Here is a 25,824-nt window from a genome sequence, read left to right as displayed (position 1 = left end):
ATCTTGCAATAATCTCCATTTACCAGATTTTTTTTAATGACAAAAATGGGAGTATTATGGGGAGATATGGAAGGTTGTATATGTCCCTCTGCTAATTGTTGTTTGACAAGGTCATGGGCTGCTTGTATCTTTTCTTCAGTCAGGGGCCACAGAGGAACCCATACTGGTCTTTCTGATTTCCAAGTAATTTTTATTGTCTCAGTGACCCCTTCTGAAAACCCAATCCATGGCTATTTATTCCTTGATATATTTGAATTGGTGCTGCTATACCTTGTTCTTGTTCACCTAATCTTTTTCCTTTCCTAAACCCTTGTCTAGCCATAATAGTGGGTGCATTTGGATTGATGTTATTTGTTAATGTCAAACCTAATTGATCTAGGACAACTCGTCCCCATAAATTTATAGGAAGATGATCCAATACATATGGCTGTATAGTTCCTTCACATCCTTCAGAATCCTCCAATCTAATACCATTGCACTTCTATGGGGATTAGTTGCCAATCCTAGGCCTCGAAGCATTTGAATGGCCTGTTGTAATGGCCAATGTATTGGCCATTCTTGACGAGATATGATGCTAAGGTCTGCACCTGTGTCCAGTAGCCCATTAAATTCACGTCCTTGAATATTTAGTTTTAGCATGGGGTGGGAATCTAAATTTAAAGACAGCATAGCCCAATCTACACCTGTGGTGCCTAATTCCTTGGAACGTCTTTGTACAGTATGACTGGAAAATTTATCATGCAGGCTGGGTATTATTAATAACTGTGCTATTCTCTCTCCTGGTGAAATTATTGATATACCTCTTGGAGAACTAGCTATAATTTTTATTTCACCTTCATAATTGGGATCAATTACCCCAGTACTTATCATAAGTCCTTTTAGTGTAGAAGAACTGCATCCCAATAATAAGACTACTCTTCCTTGGGGAAGAGGCCCTTTTACCCTTGTGGGAATGATTTGAACTCCCATCTCTGGAGTTAGTACTGCTCTGGCAGAGGCACAGATGTCCAATCCTTCACTTCCTCTGGTTTGTCTGATGAGAGATCTAATGGACAATGTGTCCTGGGCACTATCCTGATGGGGTTTCTGGGTTCCTCCAGTGCCCCGTATATTTGTGGTCATGGGCCCTGGAGCATTCAGCTCCCCTGTCCGTTTTTTCGCAATGAAGCCCGATACCTTTCTCCATGATATCGTGGGTAAACACCTGGTCCTTGTCGTTTTTTGATAATTGAGTATCCTCTATGGTGGTTTGAGAATGGCATTCATTAGTCCAATGTCTCCCTCTATGGCATCATGTGCAAATACCCGATATTCTACTCCTTTGATATCTAGTTTGTTAAACCCTCCTCCAATGGGGCAATTCCTTTTAAAATGTCCTGTTTGTTCACAATTGTAGCATGTTTTCTGCCTGGCATCTAAAGCCTATTGTACTGCAGCTGCCACGACTTGCCCTTGTTCATTAATGTCTCTACATAATTTAATATATGTGTTTAAATCTCCATGTTTCCATGGTCTAATGGCCTCCTTGCACCATCTGTTTGCTTGCTCAACTGTTAGCTGTTTAATTAATGGCATTGCTTTTTCTGTGTCCCCAAAAACTCTGGTAGCTGTCTGAATAACCCTATATACAAATTCAGCGTAAGGCTCACTAGCTCCTTGTATTATCTTAGATAACTGACCTTGTAAATCTCCGTCTCCTTGTAAAGTCTTACATGCCCTAACTGCATCTGCAGCAATTTGTGAATATATAGCAGGATCATATTCAATTTGTTGCCATTAACCCTCATTAGGTCCTTTTCCTAACAACATATCTAAATATCTTTGAGGGTAACTGGCTGCTGTATTTCACCTAGCCACCTCGATGCAAAATTCCTCATTGGCAACCTTCCATAACAAATATTGTCCTCCATTTAGCACAGATTTACACATGCTAGCCCAATCTGCTGGCATCATGTCCAAGTTGGTAATGGATTCAACCATGCTTACAGTGAAGGGTGCTTGGGGACCATAGGTTGTTACAGCCTCCTTTAACTGCTTCACTGTTTTGAAATCTAGAGCGCAGTGAATTCGCTGCCCTACTGCCTGCTCAAGTACAGGGCATGCTAATCTCTGAGGTCCTGTCTCAGGATCCCATCTATCAACTACGGGGGTTGGGGGCCCCATAGCATATGTTGTCTCTATAGGTGGAGCTGTTGGTTGGACACTTACGCCCTCTGGTGATAGAAAGGTGTTAGTAGCAGCCTCCTGTTGTAACTTTTTCCCTGATAGTTCTTCCTCCTTTAAATTTTCTTCCTCTGTCTGACTAGCTCGAGAGACCTTCTCTTTTACTTGATCTAAAATGTCTTTCTCCATGGTCGGAACCTCTAACAACTTACTTAACACTCTTTCAGTTTGTTTTTTACTAATTTCTAATCTACTATAAAGATAATGCAACCCAACAAGATAACACAAAACAAAACCGAAACAGAATGAAACAAAAACGGAACAAAAAATCGTTGTATCAATTTTCCTATTTTCTTGAAATGTATTTTCATGGTCTATCTCTATCTCTTCCTCAGGGCCAAACAACTTCAAACCTTGAGCCAACCTTTTTTCCCAGTTTGCCTGAGAAAGTTCTTGGATAGGCAGCTTGAAACAAAAACAAAACAAATCAAAACAAAAACACATTGTTTTTGAAATGGTCACCCATTCTCTCGCCTTCCCTCAGGGGTGAGCAATTTCACTTACCTCTCAGCTTCAGGCATCCCCCCCATGGGCCACCAATTGTCGCAGTCTGACTGGGCACAAATCATGAGCCACTCAAGAGGAACAAACTTTATTTCTGAACTCCACCAGCACACTCCACACACGCTCCCCAGGAACTCTCCCTAACGCCATGTGGCTCCTCCAGGAACCACCAACCAGAAATCCCTCCTCCAGCACTTCCCAACCAATGCGAACTCTTCATGAATCCCCACAAGAGCTCAACTGGAACTCAATGGGAATTCCGCGAGAACTCAAAAATCATCATCTTAAAGGCACGCTGGCGTCACCTTTCAAATACTACCTCTGGCAAAAATGCCATGCGTCATCCCGACCCGGCTGTGTCCCTCAACACAGACCTCTTTTAAAAGTATTTGAAAGTGGTTTATTTATGGATGCATGACGTACTTACCTACATTGCTATTTTTTTTTATCAGATCTAGAAGCATTCTGATAGAGACATTGGTTCTTCTAGACATTGGATCACACCACCTGCAAGCAGCATATTCAGACTTCAGTCTTTCCTCTGTAACTTTTTAATTTCCTTCTCAGGCCTGATTGTTCTGACTGGAGATTGTAGGGACTGTGTACACAATGCACACTATCAAAGAAACAAAGAGATGGTTCCTATCAAACATAAAGAAGATGGAGAAGATATTGGCACAATATAGAAAATAAAAAACAGAAGCCAAAAATTAACAAAGTTAGATGCAACAGAAGATATGCTTACAGGCTTTTCTGAAATCCAGAAAATTATTTTAAACTGCTTTTTAAAAATATCCTCCTGGGGCTGGGATTGTGGTTCAGAGGTAGAGCGCTCCCCTAGCACACATGAGGCACTAGGTTGAATCATAAACATCACATAAAATAAAATAAAATAAAAATATGTTTCCACGTATAACTATATATATATGTCCTCCAGTAAACTAGAAAAACTTGAAGAGATTTTAAAAATTCGAAACACAATGAAACTTGCTGAAATTGAAGCAAAAAATGTAATAATTTAAATAGAAAAATTTCAAACAGTGAAGTTGAAAAACCATTAAAGACTTTCCAAGAGAAAATCCCAGAACCAGATTAATTCCCAGTTGACTCTAAGAGAACTTTAAAGAAGCGATAAGAAGAGATGAGACATCTCCTTATATTATTTCTTGAAATGTAAAAAGAGAAAACACTGAATCAATCATTCTGTGAAGTCAGTTACTCCCTGACCCAAAGCCAAATAAAACACAATCAGGAAAGAAGATTCCAGACCAATAACACTGATGAACACAGATGTGAGGTTCCTGGACACAGGAATATGGACACAGAGCTTTGAAGGACACATGAGAAGGTGGTACCCTGATCAGGTGGGTTTCTTCACAGGGTGGGAGGTTGGCTCAACATATGCAGATTAATAATATCAACATGGGATTCACCACATAAACAGAGGTGAGGACAAGGGTCACACCGTCACATCAACAGGTTCAGGAAAAGTATTTGAGGAGGCCAGCACCCCTCATGTTTAAAGGACTGGAGAAGCTAGACATCCACGGGCCTGACCTCAACCTCGAAAAGGCTGCATGTGACAAACCCAAGGCCACCACCATACTGAAGTGAGACATCCTGGAAACCGTTCCTCTCAGCTCAGGACAGAACAGTGTGTCCTCTCTCCCACTCTGATGCCCCGGGGTCCCTGCACTGCACACTTGGATGCAGGAGCATTTTCACATGAACCAAATGCAGAGCAGCATCATTGAGGCTGAAGTGACTGCTCTGTGGTCACCAGGGCCAGAGGCTGAGGAAGCTCAGAGGACACAGGTGAGTCTTTTCCATCAACTCAGAGAAGGGACATCACTGGGCTCTTCTGATTAGGGCTGTCCTTGGGATTCTCAGTACAGCAAACAGGAAGCCAGTCCAGGGTGGGTGACCTGGACACCTGGTGAACCCCAGGCTCGTGGTCCTCCTGACTCCCAAGTCCCTGAGACTCAGCACTGGTCCTCGGGCACTTTTGCTGCTTGTAAATGGAAGGTGAGGGCCTGAGGATCAGGTGAGGTTCCTTCAGGTGGACAGGCAGCCAGGCTGGGTCACCACAGCAGCTGAGCACTAGTGAGTGGCAGGGGGACATATGACCAGACCACTCAGCAAGCCCGGTCCAAACCAAGGTCTGCCCACCCCAGACCTGGCACCTGAAAACAGGAGCCTGACTTCCCAGGTCCTGCCTGAGTCTCCAGGTGGCCTGAACATGAGTTGTCCACAGCAGAACTGAGAGGGACAGAAGTGTGACTTGATGGATATCCAGGGACGGACTCTGATGACCCTTGTGCCTGGAGCTGCTGAGAGGGTGACTCAGATGTCCTCCATCACTGCCCTGCTGGACTGTGGCCCAGAAAACAGCCACCACCATGACAAGCACAGCCAAGAGCTCTCTGCTGTGGCAGCCCTCACCAGGGCAATCAGGACACCGTCTAGGGGACTCCAGACCCCTGGGGCCATTAGTCAGTCAAGTTCTCTTCTTGGTCCTGTGGCCATAGTCTCCCTCCTAATCAATCCTCCTGAACCAATTTCTATTGCTATTTGTACAACTGCCAGGGAAGTGAACAGGACCTACCTGCTTCCACACTCAAGTGGAGGCCAGACGTAGGGCACACATGGCCCCCTCCATGTCAATACATCAGAAGGACAGAGGGTGACAGGTCCCCCAAGCTGAGCCAGCAGGGACCCCATCACTTGTGCATGTTGAAAAGGGTCATCCTCCTTCCTGGTCACCCTCCTTCCTGGTCATCTTCCTTCCTGGTCATCATCCTTCCTGGTCATCCTTGTTCCTGGTCGTCCTCCTTCCTGGTCATCCTCAGCACTTGGAAGAGGCCCAGGCTCTCACCATGACCTCTGGCCCATGAAGCAGGAGCAGGGCTGCTGGCCCACAGCTGTGGCTGTGTCCTCTGACTCTTTCCTGTGGTATTGATAACTGTGGGTGCACTGTAGGGAAACAGAGCACTGGAGTTGGTTTCCCATAGTGATTCAGACCTGGAACAGGACCTGTGGAGAGCCATTTTGCTGCGCTGCCTTGTGTGGGTGTTGGCTTAGTTCTTGGACAATGACTCAGTTCTTTGTGGTCGGCCAGTTCCGGAGCGAGCCGATATGATAATGTACTGAGTGTTCTAAGAACCAGTAAAAGCTGGTAAGAACCAGTTGACCTGTACTTCCTGGCTCTGGGCGCCAGTGCTGAATTCCTTGCCTTATTGGCTGCTGCTGTGTTGCTATGCGCTTTTGTCCAATCGCGTGAGACTTAAGCCGCGGCTCTAGTATATTAGGGGTGGTCTTTTCGGGCTCAGGGTCCTTTCTCTCATCGAACCATAATGGAAGCTCCCAATAAAGCGTGCTAGAGAAGAATCCTGTTTGTTGTCGTCATTCCTGCCGGCGGGTAGACGTGACAAGTGGTGCCGAAATCCCGGGAATTGTCATCTGTCGGCTACGAGGGGACCCCCGATATTTTGCGGGAGTATTCAGAACTTTACACGCGGAGCGGTGGCGCCGGTAAGTAATCCCCTGATCCGGTGGCTCTGGCTTAGTATAGTGCTCTATCATGGGTCAATATCAGTCTGTTTTCCTGAAACCACTAAAAAGGGGACAGGAGATTTTGATGGAGCATCAGGATACTGGGTCAGAGTCAGAGGAATCTAAGCAAGAAAGACATGAAACAAAACAAAAAGGGGGATCTAATGCAAAGTTAAGTGAAAGTGCACTCAAAGAACAAAAGGACGTGACTCCAGCGTTAGGAGCACGCCCGAAACTTTATCCAGATTTATCTGCCTTCCGTAAATTAAAGATAGTTGATTCAGATGAGTCTGAATCGGAAGGCGAGTCAGAAGGCTTTACCCCAGAAGAAGAACAAAGCTTAGAGAAAATGGCGGCTGAATATGAGCATGGCCGCTATGACGCGGCAATGGCCGCCACCCTTCTTCCTCCGAAGCCTCCAGCGTATCCTGTAGCCAAACAACTGTTGCACGTAAAGGGTCTCCGCCCACTGCTCCAGGCGGAGCTTGTGGCTTCATAAAACGCAGTACTTGGAGGAAGCTGGAAGAGGAGGGGGCATATCCTGTTGGTGCATATCCTGTTTTTGAGGATGCACAGGGACAGAGATATTTTGAGCCCATTCCTTATAAATTAGTTAAAGACATAGCTGAATCTGTCAGGACTAATGGTGTCACAGCATCTTTTACAATTGCATTGCTTGAACGCTTACATCTTAATACTATGGCACCAATGGATTGGTATCATTTAGCAAAGGCTTGTCTCTCCATGGGCCAATATCTTGATTTTAAGGCATTATACTTGGATGCCGCTACACAACAGGCTCATTTAAATGCAGCTAATAGTCAACAAGCCTGGGATGTGGAAATGCTGACCGGGACCGGTCAGTGGGCCCAAAGTCAAAATGTTTATCCATTAGTAGTATATCAACAGATTAATATTTTGGCCTTACGTGCCTGGAAGGCTCTCCCTAATAGAGGTGAAACAACGGGGAATCTTACAAAAATTATGCAAGGCCCTGCTGAGCCGTTTTCAGATTTTGTTGCTCGTATGCTTGAGGCAGCCTCCAATATTTTTGGGGACATAGACCAGACAACGCCATTAGTACAACAATTGGTGTATGAACAGTGTACCTCGGAATGTAGAAGGATTATAACACCTATAAAAGGGAAAGGGTTGGATGCCTGGATAAAAGCCTGCCGAGAGATTGGAGGCCCTTTGACAAATGCAGGGTTGGCTGCGGCAGTGGTTGCGGCAACCAAAGGGAGCCGAGGTTTTTCTTCTTGTTTCAATTGTGGTCGTAAAGGACATTTAAGAAAAACTTGTCCTTTCAAAGAACAACCAAAAATGTCATCTCCTCGCATTCCAGGGCTATGTCCAAAATGTAAAAAAGGAAGGCATTGGGCTAGTGAGTGCAGATCTGTTAAAGACATACAGGGAAACCCAATATTATACAATGAGATGGGGGCGGGAACGGACTTCTCCGCTGTAGCCTATTTAAATGGGGGAGTTCATTGGATTAAAAATGTTTCTGGAAATACATGTCAGTCTGGAACCAAAAAATACTTATCAAATATTACTATCAATGAAGAATATCATAACATCTCTTTTCCTGCTGCTGAAATATGTGTTCAGCCACCATTTATGTTCTTACTTGTTAATCATACTGACAATTCTACTATAGTTAATTGCACTGTGAAAGAGTGTTATTTAACCCAGTGTTGGAATACTTCCTTGTCATTGGCTTTGGTGGTAAAGGTTCCGACCTTTGTGCCCATGCCAGTTGAGGCCGATCCTAGTTCTTTTCCCCTGGTACAGTTGGTCAGGGAGAGAAGAGATTTTGGCATTACAGCTGCTATAGTTACAGCTATTGTGGCATCTGCTGCGGCAGCTACTACTGCAGCCATAGCTATGGCTTCTCAAGTACAAACAGCTAAAGTTATTAATAGTGTGGTAGATCAAACAGCTAAAGCTTTAACTACAATAGAAGAAATTAATAGGCATCTTACTGCTGGTATTCATTTACTTAATCAAAGAGTAGACATAGTACAAGAACAAATAGAAGAAGTTTATAAAATTACTCAGTTAGGATGTGTATCTCATTATAAGTATGTGTGTGTTACTCCTTTACGTTATAATATGACTGCTTCTGTGGAACAAAGTAACAGATTGTCTAGATTTTTACAGGGAAACTGGACTAAAGAAGGAGAACGGCTCACTCAAGAATTGCTGTCTCAGATTGCCAACCTGAATGGAACACGTGTGGAGCCTCTTTCTGTTGCAGACTTTGCCTCTTGGGCCTCTTCTATATTTTCCTACTTTAAAGAGTGGGTAGGGGTTGGGTTATTCGGTATTACGCTTCTTTTTGGCCTTGTCTTATGCCTTTGGATGATTTGTCGTATGCGGCGCACGCAGCAAAGTGATAGGGTCAAGGTGATTCAGGTACTCGCTGCATTGGAAGCTGGGGCCTCCCCACAAATTTGGCTCGCCAGCTTGGCAAAATCCTAAAACCCCTGTGTTGATGTGGATGGCCTTTGCACACCAAGTGACCTTGTTGTCATTGCACCTTGGAAGGCTTCCATGTCTAAGGGAGACAGCCTTTGCACTCTGAAGGGTAAATATTGCCCATTGCACTCAGAAAGGTGACTTCCTCATTTGGCCTTTGAATGCCACCCTTGATCGGAGGGGTCATCATGAGGACACTTCCTAGATTGGGTGAATTTTAAATGGTTCAAACAAAGTAAAAAAGGGGGAACTGTGGAGAGCCATTTTGCTGCGCTGCCTTGTGTGGGTGTTGGCTTAGTTCTTGGACAATGACTCAGTTCTTTGTGGTCGGCCAGTTCCGGAGCGAGCCGATATGATAATGTACTGAGTGTTCTAAGAACCAGTAAAAGCTGGTAAGAACCAGTTGACCTGTACTTCCTGGCTCTAGGCGCCAGTGCTGAATTCCTTGCCTTATTGGCTGCTGCTGTGTTGCTATGCGCTTTTGTCCAATCGCGTGAGACTTAAGCCGCGGCTCTAGTATATTAGGGGTGGTCTTTTCGGGCTCAGGGTCCTTTCTCTCATCGAACCATAATGGAAGCTCCCAATAAAGCGTGCTAGAGAAGAATCCTGTTTGTTGTCGTCATTCCTGCCGGCGGGTAGACGCGACAAGGACCCCCATTTCTGTGGGCAGCCTTCCCCTTCCTGCCCTTCTCCCTCCCTGCTCCCCTCCTGGGCTCTGCTGGTCTTTCTTCTATGTGTCACACGTGTCTGAGTTGGAGGTTCATGGATGTTCATGAAGGGGGAGTTCACTGTGCTCCTTCACATCAGCTCACAGCACAGATGGTGAGTTCCCTTCTGCTCTCCTCCCTTCACCCCTCTGCCCACCTGCAGGCCCTTCCTGGATCCACTGATCTCCTTCTCTGTCCACATCACCCTCCTCTCCTCTCCCTCTTCTCCAGCTTCCTCAATTGGGAGAGAAGATGGGCCCTGGGCTTCTGCGTCTGGCCTCCTTCATCAGCTTGATGGTCCCGGTTCCACCTGTTTCCCAGCAAATGCTGTCACTCCATTGTCTTCCTGGCTGAAGACCCACGGTGCGCAGACTCCAAGCTTTCTTCATCTACACCAGCCCCTGTAGGGTGCAGCCCGTCAGAGCTTCTGCTGGAAAGTTGACCATTTCACCTTCTTCATGAAGAGCCAGTGTTGCTTCTCTCCTGGGAAATCCTTCAGGACCTTGTTTTCCCATGAGATCTTGGGCCCAGGAGATGCCAGCCCTGGCAGATGTCCACAGACCTTCCCTGGACAAAGGCATAACCACCTGGGCACTGCTAGGATGGATCAGGGATTCCTAGACAACTGCCCAACCCATGCATTACAAGTTACTCCATCCCCATGTTGAACCTGTCCCAGTGGATAATATCTGACCTGTTCTTCCATCCCCATGTGGCCCATACCCCAGGGGACAACATCTGACAGGTTCCTCCATCCACATACTCTCTCATCCCAGTTGGTTCTGTGAGACCTGTTACCCACCCCGTGCTCACTCTATCTCAAGTGGATAATATATAACATATTGCTGCGTCTGCATGCTAAACCTGTCCACAGGGCATGATATCAGAGCTGTCACACCATCTGACACTTGACTGTCCCCAGTGGATAATATCTACCTGTTACTCTGTTAACATGCTGCCCTGTCCACAGTGGATACACTCTGGCCTCATAACACATCTACACACTGGCCCTGTCCCCAGTGGATACTATCTGATGTATTACCTGATCCCCATGCTTGCCTTTCTACAGTGGGTAATCCCTGATCTGTTGCAGCATCCCCATTTGGCCTGTCCCAGTGGATAACATCTGCATGTATAAAACTAACCCTACCTAATTCAGTTAGTGTGACATTGGCTGTCCTTAATAATTCATATAATCCTATGGTGAAGCCATCTGCCCTTGGCCTTGTGATCCCTGGGTTTTGACTCATGATGTGATCTGTGTGTCTGTCCCTGATCTACTCAGGATGTCTGCTGCTCCTAGGCTCAGCTGGGCAGGGTGCACACTTCTGGAAATGCATGCATCTGGTCCTGCATATATACTGTGGTCACGGAAATACAGGCCTCATGACCACTTGTATTCCTAAGGGCTCAGAAACACCTGATTGAGCAGGTGTTATGTCTTTCATTCTTTCCCCTCTGTGGCACCCATAACATAAATAATTCTTTGCTAAGTGGTCGCTGAAGAGTCCCATGGACTCCTTGTTCTTTCCTCCTGAGGAGTGCATTCACTGCACCTTGGTCAGGTGTTCCTGGAGCAGCTGGGCCTCACAGTCCTGGGGGCTGCATGGTTCTGGGGCCACTCTGGAAGCCTGGACAGCTGAGGGGATGCTGGCAGAGCAGCAGAGGTACAGTGCCCATCTGTCCCCAAGGACTGCCTGGGGTGGCCCTCCAGCAGGCCCAGGTCAGCAGTGCAGCAGGCCCCATGAGTGAAGAGGTGGCTGTCAGATTAGAGGACAGCACAGGGCAGGCAGCACCTGGGGACAAGGACGAGATGCTCTCAGCACCCAGGGCTGGCTTTGCACCTCCACAGGGACTCTGCAGTGGCTGCCCAGGGCCTGCTCAGTTACCCTGGGGACCTTATGAGGGGTTACAGGTTCGTGCAATGCCACCTGGGGTCCTGGGAAAGGTGTGTGGCCCTTACAGCTGTCCCTGCTCTCAGCATGCCCTGCCACTCAGGGAGGGCCCAAGGCTCTTCCCCCCTTTGTACAAGTGTGGACTTATGGCCAGCTGCATCCTGTGTCTGCACGTGGATGGACTGTTCCTCCCTGACCAGCACACAGCTGGGTAGGAAGGCTGAAGGGAGCAGCCAGCCAGCTGCTTCCCAGGACTCTGGGTGGGGTCCCTGCATGGCTCTGTGCAGTGGAGCCTGTTGTGGGGCCCAGGCTGGCTCTGCTCTGTCCCCACCCCTGCTGGGGCCTATTTCCCAGAAGTTCCCAAACTGTGCTGGGGGCTGGGGGCTCAGTGGCTCCAGCAGCACAGGTGCCCCCTGTCAGGGGTGAAGGATGATTGACAGCTGTGTGTGTGTCAGGGGCAGAGGCAGCACCTTCACAAGGGGCCCCACTGAGGGTGGCTTCAGCAGAGGTCCTGCCTGTCACCCATGTGCTCTGTGTGGTGGGGCAGGATGAGCCCTCCCTCCCTCCACAGTGCTCTGTCCTGCACCAGTGGCCATAGACTGACCCAGGCCTATGGGCATGGAGAAGAGCAGGGGCCTCTGCAGCTCCCTCATCCACTAAGGCAGCCTCCAGGGACCTGGCCGTGTAAACTAAAGTGCACATTTCACATGTGCTCAGTGTGTGGACGTTTTTGGTTCAAGAACATGCAAACACACAGAAAGCATCCTTTGTAAACACCTTGAAAGTAACTGGATTATAGGTTTAGGTTTGAAGCACAAGTCCTCAGCTTTTCAGAAGAATAAATTTTTGATTGACTCAGTCTGACAGTGAATGTTCAGGTGTATATCGAGATCCCGTCCCTGAAATTAACATCTAACCCACAGGAGCTTGGGCCACTCAGAGGCGAGGGAGAAGGTGGATACCCTCGTTCTCCCAGTTAGCACTGGGTGCCCAGGTCATGGCCTGTCTACAGCTCTGTGCTTCATAGCACCCAGGGATGCCCAGCCAGTTTGCCTCCTCCCCTTCTCTAGGGCTTGTCTCTTTGGTCCTGGCCAGCAGCAAGGCTTCTCCTGCAGTCCTGAGATTTAGGACTTGGAGAAGTTCTCCTACAGTCTCAGATGTTCATGTCACAGGGCAGTATGGCTGCACAGTGTGCACGGCACTGACCACTGTCTATGGGAAACCATAACCTTGATTGGACCTTGGTGTTGGATCTTTCTTTCCACAGAGGAGTAGTTTTGTTATGCAGTCACAGCAGCTGTGGCTAGTGTGTCCAGGGGCAGTGAGGGCCTCAGTCAATGCCCCTCCAGAGACCTAGTGCATGCATAGAGATGGTGTCCATGTGCTTCTCACAGTGACAGGGACAGAGTCCAAGATCTGTGGGGCATGGCAGCATGGCACAGTCCTCAGAAAACACAGAAACCCCAAGGACAGGAAAGGAGCCCTGCAGGAGGGAGTCCCTGCAGAGGCCTCCACAAGGTCATCCTCAAAGGACTGAGGCCCTAGGGACACTGCAGTGCCCCCAAGGAGGAGTGCAGGATGCAGCCAAGGACATGGCCAACTCCTACTGTGCAGAGTCACTCAGGGGACCTCAGTGTGAGCCAGACGCAAACCTCCCTCAGGAGGCACCTGTGGCCAGCAGGGGGCGCTCAGGAGCAAGGAGTTGCTGATTGACTAGTGGATATTTTTCCAGTTGTGGTTTTCATTTTTCGTGCACATGACACACTTCCTGAGAAAGGCCTCCAAGTTATGCCTCTGGGCCTTCAATAGATGTTTATCAATTGAAAAGATAATGATTAACTGGCATGGATTTAAAAGGGTTAGTGATATAACCTTGAATTTTGTAGTCCTCAAATGAGTGTTCAGAGAGCAATATCTTCCTGTCTCATGTCCTTAAATTCTAAATTCATAAAAGTCCCTGAACATACAATATACTTTCTCAAAGAGTAATTTGAAATCATTATGGGTACAATTATTGGCATTTCTAGCAGGAGATTAATTAATGGCCCAGAACATCTGGGCCACTTTGCACAACCACACAGAGACCCACAGTTTCATGTGCAAGCTCCGACTCTCAGGCTCCAGCACCCCAGGAGCTGGCCCAGGAGATGTGGCTGCTGTGGCTCTTGCTGGCTCTATTCTGCAGTGAGCTTCCAGGAGGAACACCTGCTGCCTTTCCCTCAGGCCTGGCCTTCCCTGGAGGACACGTCCACATTCTCTGTCCACAGTCACTCCCTGTTCCTGGGTAATTCTTCTCTCATCCAACACATCAACATGGTCTTGCCTGTGACGTCTTCCCATCCTCTGTGCCCTGTGTCTGTGTGGACACAGGAGGTGCATTCTGCATGCTTCACATGCAGACCACAGGCTTGGCAGACACGGTGCTGGTGATGGACAGCAACAGCCTGGACACGACTCGCCCCTACCTGCACATGAGCCTCTCACACAGTCGGTTATTTCCCTGGGATCTTTATGTCAATATGAAATGAGGAGATTAAATCCCCTGGAAACTGACCAGGTGGAAGGATTACCAGGACCAGGAATTTGCTGTCATGGTTCACATATGAGGTGGCCCACAAGCTCACGTGTGAGACAAAGGAGAGAGGACTAGATTACCAGAGCTCAAACCTAAAGTGGATTAATCCACTAACATGGATTGACTAGCAGCAACTGTAGGCAGGTGGGGGTGGGATGGCTGGAATACTTGGATCACTGTGGTGTGTCTTTGGGGGACACTCTGTGTCCCTGTTGGATGTAGCTCGCCTGCTTCCTGGTGGCCATGTCCTGAACTGGTTTCCTCCTCCACCCCTTCATCCATGGTGTTCTCCCTCCCTGGCCAGAGCTAAGGATTTGCCACCTTGCACTCCAACCTCCTAAGTCATGACCAAAAGAAAGCTTTTACTCTTCTGTGTTCTCAGAATTTTGGTCAAGTGACAAAATTTTGATATATTTTTAGGTTTAGTTATGGCCCAAACATAGACCAATAACTTTTTCTAACTTTCACGAACACTTTTTGCTGAATGTTGAAAGAGAACTGAAGCCCTGGCACAGGTGAGGTGTTGAAGACCTCCCACCTGGCACAGGTGAGGTGGGGATGAATATCATTTGGCTCTGGGATCCCTAGGTCAGGAAGGAGGATCATCTGAAGATGTCACTCCTTTGGTCGGCCTGGAAGAACTGCTTTTTAAATTAAATGATTTACCAGAATTTTGAAACTTCACCCAATGTCACACATGGCTTTGCAGGTGGTGAAAAGATGGAGACCAGCAGGTCTTACCTGAGCCACCCCAGGACCAGGAGGTGCATGCTGCAGGCTCAGTGTTTGCAGGGAGTTCATGGTCAACACCACAGGGAACAAGGAGAGGAGCCCACATGTCTCATTAGTGTGCTGTGCTCACTCAGTTAGGCAGGAGGTCAATTCCTGAAACTCATCAGGAGTTCAGGAACGACACCTGCCCTCTCAGTGACCCCACCTCACTAGACAGGGTCCACTGATCTCTCCAAATGCTGGGCTGTGGGCAAGGCAGGTCTCACTGCAGTGATGCTGCACAGGGAAGGGACCTGGGCCTCCTCCCTCACCCAGCCTGCCCTGCATGCCGTCCTGTCTGCTGTCAGCCTGGCTGTGCTACTCTGGGGGACTCAGGGGCTCTCAGCCTCAGGCTGCAGCTGAGAGCTGCCTCTGCTCCCAAGACTCTCACCTGGCCCAGTACCTCCATCCTGTCCTCTCCTGGTGGAGACCAGAGGGCAGGACAGGTGAGGGGAAGAGCTCAGGGCAGATTCCCACCCACTGCTGTCCACAGGCATTGGCTGGACAGTGAGGAGGACAAGCAGGGCAGAGGGTGGGGGAGGGAAGTGGGCACACAGCAGGAAGCCCCTCTCCTCCTGAGACCCTGCTCCCTCCCCTCCTGCTCAGTCTGTAGCCCCCAAATCTCACAGAGATGAAAGAGAAGAACTAGTCCTGAGAACAAAGGGGGGATCTTTTCCTGGATGTGGGGAACCCCATCCTCAGCCCTGGGATCTGTTCAGCCATCACTGAGGGCTTCTCCTTCAGGGCTGGGAGGTGAACCTGGGCCTCTTGCATGCTGGGCACGTTCCTGCCACTCTGAGACCCTCCCAGGTGCAGGGAGGAAGGGCTTGGAGGAGGCAGGGCTGGGCTCAGGAGGGTGGGCTCCCCCTCTGACAGCCTTCCAGCACCCCTGAAACCACCTGCTCTCCTCTCACAGGTAAAGCTCCACTTGGGTTCAAGACAGGGACACATCTCAGGAGCACAGAGGACCTGGGCAGCCTGACCTCAGCCTCTCCAGATATCAGAAGAGCCTCACCCACATGCAAATTCCTCCTCCTGCTCTGGGTTCAAAGGCCCTCTGGGCTGTGGGAGCTCCCAGCTCTCTGCTCAGACAGGGCTGAGGTCTCTGGGAAGGCAGGTGTGGTCTAGAAGATGAGGCTGCTGGGTCTTGTCCTGTGCCTGGTCACAGCTCCCCAAGGTGAGTGTCCCCAGTGTCAGACCTGGGTCCATGGGGAGGTTGTGGCTGCAGGTGACTGACAGGGTGTGACTGTCCTTGTTCCCAGGTGTCCTGTGCCAGGTGCAGCTGCAGGAGTCAGGACCTAGCCTTGTGAAGCCCTCACAGACCCTGTCCCTCACCTGTGCTGTCTCTGGTTACTCCATCACAACCAGTGGTTACTGGTGGAACTGGATCCGTCAGTCCCCAGGGAAGGGGCTGGAGTGGATAGGGTACATATATAGTAATGGTAACACTTACTACAGCCCATCCCTCAAGAGCCGAGTGTCCATCTCCAGAGACACGTCCAAGAACCAGTTCTCTCTGCAGCTGAGCTCCCTGACCACTGAGGACACAGCCACCTATTACTGTGCCAGAGCCACAGTGAGGGGACCTCAGTGTGAGCCCAGACACAAACCTCCTGCAGGGCACCCAGGGCCAGCAGGGGGCGCTCAGCACACAGGAGCCAGGTCAGCCCAGGAGCAGGTGCAGAGGAGGTTTGGGGGCCATTTTCTTTGTTTGGGTCCTCTCACGTGCTCACTTCCATGGGGAGCCTCTGTATTTGTGGCCTACACTTAACTTTGATGGCTTTGAAAATGATTATTTTTTAACTCTATTTTTCCTTTAAAAACAGGTCGTCATAAATATCTTGTTATTCACTGACATCTGGTCATGCACAGTCATTGACTTTAAAGTCTCTTTCTCTCACTGTGCCTCCTCATTCTTTTCCTCTGTTCCCCAATTTCTTTGCCCTACTTATCTTTCTTCCTCTTCTTTACACTTTTCATTAAATCAACACTGTATGTACTGTGTGTCTATATGTACACTGTATTTTATATTATATAGTGAAACTCTATGCTGCACTGTACATGTGCAGGATCCATGGGACTGGCCCTTCACAACTGCCCAGTTCTCTCATGGCTCCCCCTTTCTCTGTCCCTCCTCCCTCATCTTGGTCACCTTCCTCTTTCACTGATCTGTTCTATTATCTTGGGATTCCTGCTGCCTTTATTTTTCTTATTTTCTCTATCTTCCGCTCATGAAAGGAAACTCTCAATCCCGATGCTCTGAGCTTTTCTATGCCCCTTGTGCTAATGTTCTCCAGCCACATCCATTTACCACACCTGCTCTCTTCCTAATGGCTGAAGAGAGCAGCATTATTGGTATATAATCCACATTGTCTTCATTCATTCATTATCGATGGAGCAGGTGCAGAGGGGGTGGGGCTGGACGCCTGCATCTGGGGCCTCTCATGAACCAGCTTCCCAAGGGAGCTCTACGAACGTATTTTATGTACTGATCTGTGACTTATATAAAAGAAACAATTTGGATTTTTAAATTTTTACTTCTGTTTTTATTACCACATCAAAATTATAAATAGTATCACATTTCAGTTTGCCATAATAAAAAATCATGGGACATAATATACTTTTTTCAGCAACCTAACATTTCCCTTTCCCTCCCCTCCTCTCTATCCCTCCCTCCTGACCCTCTTCCTCTTCCTTTTCCTAACACATCTTTTTAGTGATCTGTTTACATTAGAGCTTCTTAGAGCACATAAGGGGAAATCCACTGTGGTGTCCTCATGCAGCTGCACAGGTGGTTGGTCAATTTCCTTCCACCTCCCCTCTCACCTCTGTCCCTCTTTCCTCTCCCTTGATCCCCTTCCTCTCCTCCCTCCTCCCTCTTCTATCTCCTTGGGATTCCTCCCAGCCCTTTTTTCTCTGTTTTGTCTGGAATTTGTATTTCAGATTAAACACTTGACATTTCACACTGTGAATCTGGTTAATTGAAATTAACATGATATTCTCCAGTTCCTTCCATTGACCAGAAAATGCCCTATTTTCCCTCTTCCCTGTGGCTGGGTGAAACCCTGTTCTGCACAGACACTAGCTCCCTTTATCCAGTCATCTGTGATGGGCGTCTGGGAACGCTCTGTAGTAGAGCTGTTGTGAGAAGCCCTGGTACAGACATTGAGGTGCTGTAGAGCTGTGGTTTGCTGAATTTACTTTTTAGGGATAAATACCAAGGAGTAGGAGAGCTGGGTCACATTGTGGCTGTATTCCTGGTCTTTCGAGAAATGTGCATTCTGACTTTCTAGAATGGCTGCACTAAGTAGAAGTCTCACCAACAACACTTCCCTGGATCTCTTCCCACATCTTTGCCAACACGTTATTATTTGTGTTCTTGATGACGGCCCTCTAATTGGTGTGAGATGAATTCTTATTGTAGTCTCAATTTGCATTTTCTGATTGCTAAGATTTTTTAGCATGATTTCCTATATTTGTTGGCTACTATTATTTTCTATTTTGGGAAGTCTGATCCATTCTTTGCCATTTACTTATTGGGTTATATTTATCGCATCATGAAGTGCTTTGGGTTGTTCACATGGACTGGATATTAGTTCCCTGTCTGGGGAGCAGGTGACAATGATCTCCCTTTATGAAGCGTCTCTTCCACACTCTTGCTTGTTTCCATTGCTGTGCTGAAGGTTTTAATTTGATACTGTCCTACTTACTGATTCTAGGTTTTGATCCTTGCACTTTAGTAACCTGGTTGAGGAAGTTGGTGTCTGTGTCAGTACACAGGACTGTTGGTGAATTATTTGATTCTAGCTCTTGCAGAGTGTCTAGTCTAATTCTTTGATTTCTGGCCAACTTTGAGTTGGGTTTTGTAGGGTGGGAGACAGTGACCTATCATAATCTTTCACATCTTGATATTCAGTTTTCCCATCTCTATCTATTGATTAGGCTGTCATTTCTCCAACATGATTTTGGAAACATTTTCAAGTGCCATGTAACTGCACTTATGTTGGTTTGTCTCTGTGTCTTCTACTCTGTCCCATTGTTCTCATGTCTGCTTTGATGCCAGCTCCATGCTGGATTTGATGCAGCACCTCTGTCAAATAACTTTTTATTTTATATTTTTTATCTGTAGTTGGACAAAATACCCTTTCTTATTTATTTTTATGTGGTGTTGAGGATCAAACCAAGGGACTTGCATGTGCTACACAAGTGCTCTACCGCCAAGCCACAACCCCAGCTGCTCTCTCAAATAATTTGAGGTCTGATGTCATTATATCCCCATGTTTGCTCTTCCTACATAGGATTGCTTTGGCTGTTGTGTGTTTGTAATTTCTCCACACAAATATTAGGACTCTTTTTTCTCTTAGGAATGTTTTTGGTGTTTGTTGGAGATTTTGTGGTATCTGTGTGACACTTGGGTCAGTTTGGCCATTTGATATTATTAACTCTGTTCAAGAACATGGTAGGTCTTCCCATATCAAAGTTCCACAATGTACCCCTGTGGTGTTCACTGTTTCCATTATACAGATTTTTCACTTCCTTTGTTGTATTTTTCAAAATATTTTAAAGATTATTTTTAATTGATTTTATTTTTTAAGTAGAAGACAGAGGAATGTATTCCAATTCTTGTTGCACATATAGAGCACAGTTTTTCATATCTTTGTATATAAAGTATGTTTACACCAATTCATGTCTTTATACATGTAATTTACTTATTTCTTACCTTCCACTGCTTTTGCTGATGATTTGTTCTTCTTTTTTAGGGCTTTGAGATGTAGTGTGAGGTCATTTATCTGTTGACTTTTACTTCTTTTAAGGAATGAACTCCATGCAATAAACTTTCTTCATAGTGTCCCAGAGATTTTGATATTTTGTGTCTATATTCTTATTTACCTCTAAGAATTTTTAAATTTCCTCCTTGATGTCTTCTGCAACCCATTGTTAATTCAGTAGCATATTGTCTAGTCTCCAGGTAATGGAGAAATTTTTATTTTATTTTATTTTTTGTTGTTGATTTTCAATTTCACTCCATTATGATCTGATAAAATGCATGGTACTATCTCTGCTTTTTTTATTTGCTAAGAGTTGCTTGATGCAGGTTGAACATTCTATATGTGTCAGTAAGTCTAAGTTATTGATTGTGTTATTGAGATCTATAGTTTCTTTATTCAACTTTTGTTTGGAAAATCTGTCCAGTGGTGAGACAGGTGTGTTAAAGTCACCCAGGATTATTGTGTTGTGGTCAATTTGACTCTTGAACTTTGGAAGAGTTTGTTTGATGAACATAGCTGCGCCATTTTTTGGGGCATATATATTAATGACTGTTATGTCTTGTTGGTGTATGGTTCCCTTGAGCAGTATATAATGTCCATCTTTTTTTTTTGAGTGACTGTTTTTTTTTTTAATTTCAAAAAGACACTTGTCTATATCCAGTATCAAAACAGTTTCACTGTTGTTTGTCTTTCTCCCAACTGGCCCCAAGGAGACCACAATAAAGGAGAATACATTTTAAGCCAATCAGCTGCAGGATGTACAGACCTCACAGATACCTCACCTAAAGTGGGGATTGGGCTGGAAAAGAAACTTTGAAGCATCAGCACACTGCCAGCCCACACTGCAGGACCCTCACAGACAGATAAGTAGGCCAGGTAGCCCAACCCCAAAGATGCACTTCCTAAATAATATAGAATTTTAAAAGTTTTGTACATAAGCTATTCAAGATTCTCCATCACTGACTGATACAAACAGCATAATGAGATGGTGCTTTTAGATACAGCAGCTTCAGACCCAGAAAAGGTTGGTGAGATGAGTTTCATATGGCCAAATCAGTGGCCAAAACATAATTCTCTTTCTTTCTTTCTTTCTTTTCAAGCAGGCAAGAGAGCAATTAAGTGGTCACCACAAGATTAAGGGGCTCATGATCCATTCTTTGACCACTTGGGAAGTAGGTAGAGATGGGAGAAAAATATGGTTTCAGGGCTCAGAGTATGGCTCAGTGGTAGAGCATTTGCCAAACATTCACAAGGCCCTGGGTTCAATCCCCAACACCAGAAAAACAAAATCTCAGAGGTCTCACCATGTTAATTTGGTCATTTCTGATGAAAAAGAAATTTAAAAAGAATAACGTTGTCTAAAGATACATTAAAGCTAAAACCAAAACAAAACCTGAATGGCAAGGTTTTCATTTTTTGGTGAACTCCTCTTGGAATCACCTTTCTGGTTTGGCAGGTACTTTGCACAGAGCCATGAGGTTTTCCGTAGTAGAGTCTTTCCCTGGGCTCTGTTTGGCCCTCAGTAAGGGAGGCCCATTCCTCTTTTCCTCCTCTATGGAGAGAGCAATAGGGTTTAGGCTGGAAAGTTACCTTCCAAAGTGAGAAGGGAATTAGAGTGCTGCTTCAGAGCTATGAAATTATTTGGAATGTTTACAAATTGTTACTGTAACAACAAAAAAGTAATTACAAAGTGTGTACATCACAATGTTCTTTTAGAGACACTTTGTGTTCTGCTCACATTCCCTTAAATGCTGTTCCCAAAGGTGCTCAGCCTCTAGCCCAGCTGGAATCTCTGGGAAGAAGCAGAGACAGTTTGGTGAAAGGACAGGGGGTGGGGGTAGCAGGGGTGTTGGAAGGAGAAAGCAGCCTTCCATTTAAAGACCAGCCTCAGTTTCAAGGCCAGCTTCAGGCTGGCTGGCCTCAGGTGGAGTCAGGGTCAGAGGGAGGAGGAGCTGCAGGCAGGACTGGGGAGTCTGCATCTCATTCAGGTCAAGCAGAGTCTGGTCCAGCATCCTTATGTACAAAGTGCTCCTCATTGATGCATTTCAGCTTATCTTCCAAATCATCAGTTGTCTTTTCCAGTTTGGCTACCAATCTCTCGGCAAACACAGCACGGGTCTCTGCCTCCTTGAGTTTATCAGTGAGAATCTTTATTTTTTCCTCGTATTTGTCTTCTTTATGAGAGTACTGCACTTCAGCAGCATTCGGACACTCGGGTTCTGGTCCATCAGTCTTATCTGCTCATCCATCTTTCAGCAACAGGACTCTGCCAGCTCAGCTCGTTCCTCTGTGCGTTCCAAGTCTCCTTCAGTGATCACTAACTTATGAGCCACCTCTTCATATGCCTGCCTAATTCTTGTGCAATGTGCTTAGCTTCTTTGAGTTGGGTTTCCTGGAGATCCGTCTTTTCTTCATCTTTTAGGGCCCAGTTTTCAGTAACCTTCAAACCTCTCTCACTCTCATCCGCAGCTTTTCTGCTTCCTCGAGCTTTTGCAGGGCAGTAGTGAGGCGCTCCTGAGCATGGTCCAGCTCCTCTTCAGCCAGTTGGATCCTGCGGTTCAAGGAGGCTACCTCAGCCTGTTCCCAGGTCATCTTTCTCCGTCATCTTCCCGCTGGAGGCACCCAGCCCTCTCCTGGGCATCATCCACTTGCTGCTGCAGAACCTGGATCTTACACTTCACCACCTCGACAGTGGTGATCGCACCATGGTGCCCACCCAGCCACTTCTGATATCTGCCTCCTCTGCTCAGCACTGCAGCGGCTTCTCACTTGTAATGTCCATCTTTATCCCTTTTGATTAACCTTGGCTTGAAGTCTACTTTATTGGATATGAGAATGGAAACCCCTGCTTGCTTCCACAGTCCAAGTGAGTGATAAGATTTTTTCCAACCTTTCACCTTCAGTCTGTATATGGCCTTTCCTATCAGATGAGTTTCAAATGAGTCTCCTGGAGGCAGCATATTGTTGGGTACTTTTTAATCCAATCTGCTAGCCTATGTCTTGTGATTGGTGAGTTAAGCCAATGATATTTAGGGTTATTATTGAGACATGGTTTGTATTTCCAGCAATATTTGTTTATTTTTGTTATTTAACTTGACTTGTTTTCCTCTTTGATTAGTTTTTCCTTTAGGGTACTACCCCCCTCTGCTGATTTTCATTGTCATGTTTCATTTCCTCTTCATGGAATATCTTTTGTAATGCCGGTTTTCTAGCTATAAATTCTTCTAACTTTTGTTTATCATGGAAGGTTTTCATTTCATCTTCAAACCTGAAGCTTAATTTTGCTGGATACAAGATTCTTGGTTGGCACCATTTTCTTTCAGAGCCTGATATATGTTGTGGCAGGATCTTCTAGCTTTCAGGGTCTGTGTGGGAAAATCTGCCATTATCCTGATTGGTTTTCCACTATATGTAATCTGATGCCTTTCTCTTGTGGCTTTTAAAATATTTTCCTTATTCTGTATGTTGGGCGTCTTCATTATGATATGCTTTGATGTGGATCTGTTGTAATTTTGTACATTTGGCATCCTGTAGGCTTCTTCAACTTGGATATTCAATTCATTCTTCATGTTTGGAAAGTTTTCTGATATTATTTCATTGAATAAATTGTTCATTCCTTTGGTTTGAACCTCTATGCCTTCCTCTATCCCAATAACTCTTAAATTTGGTCTTTTTTATGCTATCCTGTATTTCTTGAATGTTCTGCTCATGGTTTCTTACCATTTTCATGTGTGGTCTATGGTCTATTCAAGATGATTTATTTTATCTTCATGTCTCATGTCCTGTCTTCCAAGTGGTCTACTCTGTTGGTGATGCTTTCATTTGAGTTTTTAATTTGGTTTATTATTTCTTTCATTTCAAGGATTTCTGATTTTTTAAGAATCTCTATCTCCCTGTTGAGATGATCTTTTCTTTCTTGGATTTCTTTATGTAGCTCATTGTTGAAGTGAACTTTCACTGTGTGTATTTGTTCTATTATGTCTTCTTTTGAGTTTCCAGAACATTTTAATCATGTGTATCCTGAAATCTTTCTCTGTCCTTTTTCTGCTCTAGCTGCCAATGATTCTAATGAAGTGTTGTCTTGACTTGTTTGTGGAACTTTCTTCCCTTGTCTTTTCATGTTGCTCATGTGTCTTCCTTTCAACCTCTGTGGGTCTGGGGTGTTTGTTTTTTACCCTACAGATTTCTTGTAGGGTTCCAAGGGCCACCTTTTTGGGGAAGGACGATGGTAATAGGTCCCAATATCAACAACATTTCACTTATGAACAATTTGTTGTTATTAAGACATTCACAGCTTAGTTTCAATGTCCAGAAATGTTGGATTCAATTATTATTTAAAATATAATCAGTAGTTTCATAAAAAGGTTTACAGTTTCTGGCTGTGGACAGTGAACTGGGGGCAGGTGTAGGATGATATGGTGCTCAGATGGAGATTTGATCTGAGAACCACACCCTCCAAAAATGGCGAGAAAGCTTTTCCAAGTTGGTGTTGTTCTGCTTCCAGTGTCGGAATGTCTGTTGAGGTGGGGGAGCTGGGCAATGGCCTTGTGCTGTGGATACGTAGCAGCCAGGTAACCAGTGTAGGAGCCAAGTGCAGTCTGGAGTTCTGCAAAGGTGTTGCTAGGTGGTTCTGCTAAGCCGCTTGAGTGTTGTGCATGGGCTAGAACTGCTGGCTTTTGGCCTGGAGTCCAGAGTCCTACTCGAGCACAGAGGCTCTAATTTCTGTATGGGAGGTCACAGTACTGGTGATTTCTGTGAAAATCCACTGTTTAAAAGTCCTCTCACACTCTCTGAGATGTTGCATTCTGAGACCTGGGTCATGGAGTGTCACAGAATGGTGACTCTTTCTGGCCCACCATCTTGAAGTCTGTCTTAAGATTATTTCGAATGGGACCATTTTCCTGATTTTTTTTTCTCAGCAGACCTACTTTAATAATGAAAGAAAGTGGCTTACTTCTGTATGTGTGATGTATTTAACTACATTGCTAAAGTTGTTTACCAGATCTGGAAGCATCTGATGAAGACATTGGTTCTTCTATGTATCGGATCCCCTGCAAGCAGCCTAGTCAGACTTCTGTCTTTCCTCTGTAACCCTTTAATTTCCTTCTCTTACTTAATTGCTATGGTTAAGAGTTTTTAGAAACTGTGTTCACAATGCAAACAATCAAAGAAACAAAGAGATGGTTCCTAGAAAACATAAAGAAGATTGAAAAATCATGAAGGAACTAAAGTTAATAAAAAAAGAAGACAGAAATAAAAAGTAAAGATAAAAGACAAGATATGGCTACTCTGATATCCATAAGATTATTAGAAACTATGTTGAAAAATATCCTCCAATACACTAGAAAAAACTGAAGAGATTGAGGAAATCCTAAACACATGTGACCCACACAAATTGCAGCACAAAAATATAAAAAATCTACAACATAAAAATATCAAGCAATGAAAATGAAAAGCCATTAAAGTTATTCCAAGAGAGAAAAGCTTAGAAGAAGATTATTAGTTAATTCTAAGAGAACTTTAAAGAGAGATAAGGCCAACCTCCTCCTAATATTCTGTGAAATGGAAAAGGAGAAACACTGGAGAAATCATCCTAAAAAGCCAGTAACACCCTGATTCCAAAACCAAACAAAGACACATCCAGAAAAGAAGACTTCAGACAAATAGCATTGATCAACATAGATGTGCAGTTCCTTAATAAAATAATGACAGAATACATTCAAAAACATATAAGAAGGTGATGACCATGAGTAGGTGGTCACCACCACAGGGTTGGGAGGTTGGCTCAACATAGACAGATCCATAATGTCATATCCATCTGTGATTCACCACATAAATAGAGGTGAGGACAAGAGAACACCATCACATCAACAGGTACAGAAAAGGCATTGGACAAACTTCAGCACCCCATCATGGTTAAAGCACTGGAGAAACTAGAGGTATGAGGGCCTCATCTTGACCTTCTAAAAACTATATATGACAAACCCAAGGCCACCACCATACTGAATGAAAAAAAGAGTTCCTCTCAGCTCAGGACAGGGACAAGGATGTACACTCTCCCACTCTGATTCCCCGGGATCCTTGCACTGCACACTCTGATACAGGAGCAGTTTCACATGAACAACACACAGAACAGCATTATTGAAGTGGAAGTGACTGCACTGTGGTCACCAGGGACAGATGCTGAGGAAGCTCAGAGGACGCTGGGGAGTCTTTTCCATGGGAGAGTCTTCCATGGGATTCCCTGATCAGGGCTGTCCTTGGGATTCTCTGTACAGTAAACAGGGAGCTAAGCCAACCCCCAAAGAGGATTGGTGACCTGGACACTTGGTGCACCTCAGGCTCAT

At 45.7% G+C, this 25,824-nt stretch overlaps 2 pseudogenes across 2 annotated transcripts in view; one reads left to right on the top strand and one right to left on the bottom strand.

Annotated features, from left to right (window-relative positions):
- The window catches only part of LOC308648323 (regucalcin-like), a 254,205-nt pseudogene that overhangs the window by 194,696 nt on the left and 33,685 nt on the right, over positions 1 to 25,824 (top strand). The window lies entirely within an intron of this gene.
- Positions 21,352 to 25,824, bottom strand: part of LOC308647399 (tropomyosin-like) — a 33,168-nt pseudogene continuing 28,695 nt past the window's right edge. Inside the window, exon 2 of the transcript in view lies at positions 21,352 to 22,229. The product of the transcript in view is annotated as a tropomyosin-like (transcript). The remainder of the gene's footprint in view (positions 22,230 to 25,824) is intronic.

This window comes from Spermophilus citellus (genome assembly GCF_964194105.1).
Source record: "Spermophilus citellus genome assembly, chromosome: 4".
Lineage (NCBI taxonomy): Eukaryota > Metazoa > Chordata > Mammalia > Rodentia > Sciuridae > Spermophilus > Spermophilus citellus.
The sequence above is the reverse complement of the archived record's forward strand: the minus strand, read 5'-3'. Positions and strand labels throughout refer to the sequence as shown.